Source organism: Oncorhynchus kisutch, linkage group LG18 (genome assembly GCF_002021735.2).
Source record: "Oncorhynchus kisutch isolate 150728-3 linkage group LG18, Okis_V2, whole genome shotgun sequence".
NCBI classification, from domain to species: Eukaryota; Metazoa; Chordata; class Actinopteri; order Salmoniformes; family Salmonidae; genus Oncorhynchus; species Oncorhynchus kisutch.
This window is the reverse complement of record NC_034191.2, coordinates 66,713,710-66,722,232: the sequence shown is the minus strand read 5'-3', so window position 1 is coordinate 66,722,232 and position 8,523 is coordinate 66,713,710. Positions and strand designations below refer to the sequence as shown.

At 42.8% G+C, this 8,523-nt stretch overlaps 1 protein-coding gene across 1 annotated transcript in view; it reads right to left on the bottom strand.

Moving 5' to 3' along the window:
* Positions 1-7,383: 7,383 nt before the first annotated feature.
* The window catches only part of zfhx4 (zinc finger homeobox 4), a gene marked incomplete in the record, with an annotated part of 28,042 nt that continues 26,902 nt past the window's right edge, over positions 7,384-8,523 (bottom strand). Inside the window, 1 exon segment of the mRNA XM_031796514.1 lies at positions 7,384-8,523. This exon segment is cut by the window's right edge and continues 3,332 nt beyond it.

The following is an 8,523-nucleotide window of genomic DNA, read 5'->3' as shown; positions in this document are numbered from 1 at the left end:
GTCCTGTGCCAGCTCAGCGCTACAGTGCTCCTAGCAGTGCTAACCATGGCGGGCGTGGTACTGGTCAGGTACCGTGTTATGCGGTGGAACGCACGGTGTCCCCAGTACGCATGCTTAGCCTGGTATGCTACATCTCAGCTCCCCACATCTGCCGGGCTAGGGTGAAGATCCATCCAGGGCGGTTGGTGCCAGCCCTGCTCTCAAGATCCCCGCACCAGGCTTCCTGTGCGTGTCCTGGGCCCAGTACCACCAGTGCCAGCACCACGCACCAGGCCTACAGTACGTTTCGCCTGTCCAGTGCTGCCAGAGCTTTTCTCCTCTCAAGCGCTGCCGGAGTCTCCCGCCTGTCCAGCGCTGCCGGTGCCTTCCTCCTCGCCAGCGCTGCCGGAGTCTCCCGCCTGTCCAGCGCTGCTGTAGCCTTCCTACTGTCCAGCGCTGCTGTAGCCTTCCTACTGTCCAGCGCTGCCAGAGCCTTCCTACTGTCCAGCGCTGCCAGAGCCTTCCTACTGTCCAGCGCTGCCGGAGTCTCCCGCCAGTCCAGCGCTGCCGGAGTCTCCCGCCTGTCCAGCGCTGCCGGAGTCTCCCGCCTGTCCAGCGCTGCCAGTCAGCATGGAGCAGTCAGAGCTGCCAGTCAGCATGGAGCAGCCAGAGCCGCCAGTCCGCATGGAGCAGCCAGAGCCGCCAGTCAGCATGGAGCAGCCAGAGCCGCCAGTCTGCATGGAGCAGCCAGAGCCGCCAGTCTGCATGGAGCAGCCAGAGCCGCCAGTCAGCATGGAGCAGCCAGAGCCACCAGTCAGCATGGAGCAGCCAGAGCCGACCGGTCAGCCAGGATCTTCGAGAGCCGCCAGTCTGCCAGGTTCCGCCAGGATCCGCCAGTCTGCCAGGATCCGCCAGTCTGCCAGGATCCGCCAGTCAGCCAGGATCCGCCAGTCAGCCAGGATCCGCCAGTCAGCCAGGATCTGCCAGAGCTACCAGTCAGCCAGGATCTGCCAGAGCCATCAACCTGCCTGAGCTACCCCTCAGTCCCGAGCTACCCCTCAGTCCCGAGCTACCCCTCAGTCCCGAGCTACCCCTCAGTCCCGAGCTGTCCCTCAGTCCGGAGCTGCCCCTCAGTCCAGTGGGGCCCTTGGTTAAGGTTAGTAGGCCAAGGTCGGCGGCGAGGGTCGCCAATCTAAGGACGCGGAGTAAGCGGACTAAGACTATGTTGGAGACCCTACCATAATATGGACATGGTCTTTTACCAAATAGGGCTATTTTTTGAATACCACCCTTACAGTGCCTTGTCACAACACAACTGATTGGCTCAAACACATTAAGAATGAAAGAAATTCCACCAATTCACTTTTAACAAGGCACACCTGTTAACTGAAATGCAATCCCGGTGACTACCTCATGAAGCTGGTTGAGAGAATTCCAAGAGTGTGCAAAACTGTCATCAAGGCAAAGGGTATCTGCTTTTAAGAATCTCAAATATAGAATATATTTTTATTTAACACTTTTTTTTGCTTACTACATGATTCCATATGTTATTTCATAGTTTTGGTGTCTTCACTATTATTCTACAATGTAGAAAATAGTAAAAAATAAAGAAAAACCCTTGAATAAGTAGGTGTGTCCAAACTTTTCACTGGTACTGTAAGTATATTGTCACGACTCCAACCGAAGGTGGCTCTCCTTCCTGTTCGGGTGGCGGTCATCGTCGTCACCGGTCTACTAGCTGCCACTGATCCTTTTTTTCCCCTTTTTGTTTATTGGTTTCACCTGTTTGTGTTTTAGGCTGATTAGTCAGGCTTTATTTACCAGTAGGCCCGCCTGGTCTTTGTGCGGGATTGTTTTGTGTAACTTGTGTGCACGTCTGTGGGTTACGTGTTTCCCATTTCATTGGGTTTGGCTGGACTGTTTAAGTCCCCGTGTTTGGGGCATTTGTTTTGTGGTGCGCCCTGTGCTTTCGTGGGGTTGGCTTATGTTCGCCGTTTTGTACATAAAATAAAGCACTACCCTGAACTCTGCTTCCTGCGCCTGACTTCTCACCCACTACACCCAGTCTGTTACATATATTTGAGCAATTACATTTTCTTTTGATACTAAGTCTATTTAAAACAAAATACTTTTACTGAAGTAGTATTTTACTGGGTGACTTTCACTTCACTTGAGTCATTTTCTATTAAGGTATTGTTACTTTTACTCAAGTACGACAATTGGGTACTTTTTCCACGGCTGATGTTCTGAAATATTTGCATTCTGTACAGGCTTGCTTCTTTTCACTCTGACAATAAGCTTAGTATTGTGGAGTAACTACAATGTTGTTGGTCCCTCCTCAGTTTTCTCCTATCAGCCATTAAACTCTGTAACTGTTTTAAAGCCACCATTGGCCTCATGGCGAAATCCCTGAGCGGTTTCCTTCCTCTCCGGCAACTGAGTTAGGAAAGACGTCTACATTGCGCTGCCATAAGAGTTATATAATAACACATTAACTGAAGGAGGGCTCTGAATGCCAAAAAAGGACCTCTAAATAGAGCAAGTGATTATCAATGTGATTTAACATGGAGTAGTTCTACGAGCGGGCACCAGTTCTCTGGATTTCAGCTGTGTTGTAGTGTAGTAGATGATTCTCAGCTGTGCTGTAGTGTAGTAGATGATTCTCAGCTGTGCTGTAGTGTAGTAGATGATTCTCAGCTGTGCTGTAGTGTAGTAGATGATTCTCAGCTGTGTTGTAGTGTAGTAGATGATTCTCAGCTGTGCTGTAGTGTAGTAGATGATTCTCAGCTGTGTTGTAGTGTAGTAGATGATTCTCAGCTGTGCTGTAGTGTAGTAGATGATTCTTAGCTGTGCTGTAGGGTAGTAGATGATTCTCAGCTGTGTTGTAGTGTAGTAGATGATTCTCAGCTGTGCTGTAGGGTAGTAGATGATTCTTAGCTGTGCTGTAGGGTAGTAGATGATTCTCAGCTGTGTTGTAGTGTAGTAGATGATTCTCAGCTGTGCTGTAGGGTAGTAGATGATTCTCAGCTGTGCTGTAGTGTAGTAGATGATTCTCAGCTGTGCTGCTGTGTGGTGGATGACACACAGGTGTTTATGTGAGTCTTTAGTTGAGTTTATTAGGATCCCCATTAGCTGCATATGCAGCAGCTACACTTACTGGGGTCCACATCAGAGGTGTACTGAAAATCAACAGCCAGGTATTAAAATTAATCTTCCTTGATTGGCTGGAAAAGTTGAGAGCAACATAGTGAACAGGACAAATAAAGGGAGAGAGCGAATAGCAAAAAGATCATCTTCATCTTGCCTAGTCATCTTGTCTCATGAGGACCACAATGGGAGTAAGTCCCAGACGTTATTATGTGTTATCCTCAATGATTTAACAATGGAAATAAGTCCCAGACGTTATTGTGTGTTATCCTCAATGATTTAACAATGGGAATAAGTCCCAGACGTTATTGTGTGTTATCCTCACTGATTTAACAATGGGAATAAGTCCCAGACGTTATTGTGTGTTATCCTCCATGATTTAACAATGGGAGTAAGTTCCAGACGTTATTATGTGTTATCCTCAATGATTTAACAATGGGAATAAGTCCCAGACGTTATTATGTGTTATCCTCAATGATTTAACAATGGGAGTAAGTCCCAGAAGTTATTGTGTGTTATCCTCCATGATTTAACAATGGGAATAAGTCCCAGACGTTATTATGTGTTATCCTCAATGATTTAACAATGGAAATAAGTCCCAGACGTTATTGTGTGTTATCCTCAATGATTTAACAATGGGAATAAGTCCCAGACGTTATTGTGTGTTATCCTCACTGATTTAACAATGGGAATAAGTCCCAGACGTTATTGTGTGTTATCCTCCATGATTTAACAATGGGAGTAAGTTCCAGACGTTATTATGTGTTATCCTCAATGATTTAACAATGGGAATAAGTCCCAGACGTTATTATGTGTTATCCTCAATGATTTAACAATGGGAGTAAGTCCCAGAAGTTATTGTGTGTTATCCTCCATGATTTAACAATGGGAATAAGTCCCAGACGTTATTGTGTGTTTTCCTCCATGATTTAACAATGGGAATAAGTCCCAGACGTTATTATGTGTTATCCTCAATGATTTAACAATGGGAATAAGTCCCAGACTTTATTGTGTGTTATCCTCGATGATTTAACAATGGGAGTAAGTTCCAGACGTTATTATGTGTTATCCTCAATGATTTAACAATGGGAATAAGTCCCAGACTTTATTGTGTGTTATCCTCGATGATTTAACAATGGGAGTAAGTTCCAGACGTTATTATGTGTTATCCTCAATGATTTAACAATGGGAATAAGTCCCAGACGTTATTATGTGTTATCCTCAATGATTTAACAATGGGAGTAAGTCCCAGACGTTATTATGTGTTATCCTCAATGATTTAACAATGGGAATAAGTCCCAGACGTTATTGTGTGTTATCCTCAATGATTTAACAATGGGAATAAGTCCCAGACGTTATTGTGTGTTATCCTCAATGATTTAACAATGGGAGTAAGTCCCAGACGTTATTATGTGTTATCCTCAATGATTTAACAATGGGAGTAAGTCCCAGACGTTATTATGTGTTATCCTCAATGATTTAACAATGGGAGTAAGTCCCAGACGTTATTATGTGTTATCCTCAATGATTTAACAATGGGAATAAGTCCCAGACATTATTGTGTGATATCCTCGATGATTTAACAATGGGAATAAGTCCCAGACGTTATTGTGTGATATCCTCGATGATTTTACTCATGTGCATGTATGACTTTTTCAAGTTTTATGTGTGCTTGTTTTTTAAAATGGTCGAATTAATAAACTGACCTAAAAATGTAGTAGTGCTATGAATGACTATGTTGGTACAGGAATGCTAAGTCAGAAATAGACTGAAGAACATGATCAGTTGAGCAGTTTTTTTTTAGAGTTGGATGGGAGCAAAACCCTGCATACCCAGTAGCTCTCCAGGACTGGAGTTGACCAGCGCTGACCTGCAGTGTTCTTTTAAAGGTTATATGGTTAAAAGAGGGCGGAGGAACAACCTTTTGCTTGGTTTTTCCTTTTAGTTCTGAGCTTGGAAGTGTTGTTGCCACAACTGGTGACAGACGAAAACCAAAGACCGATCACTTCCTGCCAGTGTAACACGTGTGTGTGTGTGCCTGTGTGTGTGTGTGTGCCTGTGTGCGTGAGCGCATCTACTCTGTGCTAGTCTCAGAGTCTCGTAGAGGGATGCGTTCACAAGTCATTAAATGGACTTAATGAAATTTCACGAGGCCAAAGGCAAGACGAGGATCTTTTCAATCTGACCGAATCAGTGTCACCTCTCTCGCTTTGTTCCATACATCAGTGTGTGTGTTCGCCACTCACTGCTACACTCTCTACATCAAAATGGCTCAAAAACAGCTTTTCTTGCTCATGGGTTGACCTCTTGTCCTTGATGGATTTGTTCCCCTTGCAGGGTGTGAGTTCACTGCTGAATGGCCTGTTTTTGTCATTCTGTTTGAGGTAGGGGTCCCCACACATTATAGGATTCAAGTGCATTTGACCTTTGCAGAGAACAATGGCGAAAGGTATTTCATTGTTATGGCCTCTTTGATGCTGTGAGAAGTGTGTTTATGTGAGCCCCTTCTGTGTTTTCAGTTGTTTTCTGGTATCTCAAAGGCATGACGGATGCTCTTCTACGGCATTCTGTCTTGGATGGATGTTCTGTGTGTGTGTGTGTGTTCTCTTTTGCCTCGTAGCTTCTCCATCAGACAGACAATAAATAATACACAGCTGACATTACAGTCTGTGATCATCCCTTTTCAACCAAAAATACCTGACCCTGGTGGGGTAACAATATAATACAATTCATAAAACATATTTATCCATTTTAAACGAAGACAACACAGCATTGCCGATGCACACATCCATTAGTATGTCATACATGTCAATATGTATCGACAAATGAATCATCGTTGTTGTTCTCCCTCGTCGTTCAGAATGCCCAATACTGGTCCTGATGATTTGGGAATGAACGTGATGGGAATTTCAGCCCTCTGTCATTGAATTACCATGTGTGGAATACTGATTCCTGTAGTGTGTGTGTGTGTGTGTGTGTTTTAGTGGGGGTGAAGCCAGGGCTTGCTTTCATCTCATGCTGATTTCAGTCTAATTAAATTTGGCACGTGGGGAGATGGATGGATCAGTTCTGTCTAATACATGGTTCTCTGTCTGTCCCAAACATGGCATTATCCAGGGGGAAATCCATTCGCTGCAGGCTATTCAGAGCCAGATCTCTCTCTCTCTATCACCACTCTTCTCCACCACAAACCTGGTCTCTCAACTAATACTACTGGATCGTCAATATCTGCCCATGCTACAAAGGAAGGGTAAGGCTTTCCCTCCAAAAATTGCGGACTTTTATCCGCAAACCATACGCCTAATGTGAAACAAAACTCTTAAGAGCAGGGCGTTGACCCTGGTTGCTTCTGTGTGTATCTCTGGGTGGGAGTCTGTTAGATGACTAATGTAATGTAGTTGTTGAGCGGCTTCACTGCAAGTATATTGTATGTTTTAAATATTCAATTTAAAAAAATGTTAAAAATAAGAAAATAATTGTGTGTATTCCCCTTTTCCATGATGGGAGGAGCTTATGACAATACCTGCTGAAACCTTCTCCAGATTAGCCGACAGTCCAGATGATGATCCAGTGCATCTGGTGAAAGCCAGATTACAACAGAATAACATGTCAGATAGCTGATATTCCATCAATCACCATACTCCCCTATTTGTCCTAGATAGTTTGTGTGTATGCATTAATATGCAGGCTACGTGTGCCTTTAAAAAAATGATGTAGTTCTGTCCTCGTCTATTAATGTTCTGGATTATGTCATTTTTCATGTTCTGTGTGGACCCCAGGATGAGTAGCTGCTGCTATTGTAACAGCTAATGGGGATCCTAATAAAATACCAAATGCCAGTACTCTCCTGCTCAAAGGAATGCCAGCTCTTGTAGAAGCAGGGAAATAAAAATGTGACTAAAACAGGTTTTGATTTCTCTCCATTTGTGGGGGGAAATATGGCAGTAGTTTTGAGCTGAATCTACATAGTAGTGCAGCAATGCCCAAATGACCAAAAGGTCAAATATAAGCAAAGTTGCTACCTCATAAGATGTTGACAATACTGTCAGCACATCCATAGTGAAATGAATTCTCTGCTAATATGTAGAGATAAATACAAGGCAACTGTATTCCAAATCAATACACATGAAATAGCTGTATGATGTACGCTATTTATGATACAATGGCTTTATGATCATGTTTATATGGTGTGAGTAAAGCTGATTCAGAACAATGATATGAAACAAATACAAATCATTTTGATGACAGACACAAAACTGGTTTGCAGATACAGTTTTTAATGTATCACAACAATGAGCAACAAACATACTTGATGAACTATTTCCAGAAGTTGTTCAAATACCATCTACAATAAACGTCATTTCAACTATGACAACAGGTCTGTGACAAAAATAAAAAATAAAAGTTTCAAAACCATGTTATTACCGGTGTAACGGTACAGTTGAGACCTCAAACATTACAGTAACAAAAACTAATGAGACTACTCTCTATATATAAAACATCAATAACATTTTTGGTTTAGTTTATTTAAAGTTTTAGCCATAGGGGCTTCTTCTTAGTAAACCCTCAGGATGCATTTCCTATGTAACCAGGACTTAGAATACATATTGTGTAGGATATGACTGCGCCGTGAAATTCCCTTTTGACACCCAGAAGAAAACAATCCCAATATCAACCTTTTGAAGGCTGTCCTCTCTTTAGCGTGACACAATCCATCCGTTTGAAACAGGTTTTTTTTTATTCTTTCTTTCTTTTTGGCTGCTGTGCAGTTGCAACATTTATGTACAGTTCGTTATGTTATCGTACCATCCTTTTGGTTGTTGGTTTGTTAGCTTTTACCAGTCCTTTAGTGTGGGAAGCATTGTGTTTGCTGCTAACATCTTAGCACGTGATGCTAGCTGACAGTTCAGTCTGGCAATGCTTTAGCCACATTGAGGGGAAAGGCAAGAAGCCAGGTGGGGAAAGCCTTTGGGATCAGGACAGTCGTTGGTGTTTGTACAATGGCAGGATTGCACCTATACGGAGGCCAGGACGTCTCTTATGAAACACAATCGTAAAAGTGTCTTCAGGATCAAAGTAAATGTTAAAATACTAAAAATCCAAATCAGAACATTTAAAAAGTTTCACACAAAAAAAGAGAATAAAAAACAGAGACATTTTGCATTTAAACTTTGAACGGAAAAACAAAAACACCTGTACTATAATAAAACGCAAGAGGAAATGTTACTGGATTTCATCGTTTGAAACAATAACTAAGCATGATTTGATTTTAACCTGTCAAACAGTTGCATTACATGCTACTTGTTCATCTCAGAATAGGAAATACCAAAAGCAATACAGTTTTGCATTTCTTCATATTAATAAATTTGTACCATGCACAGCCAACTACGAATATGT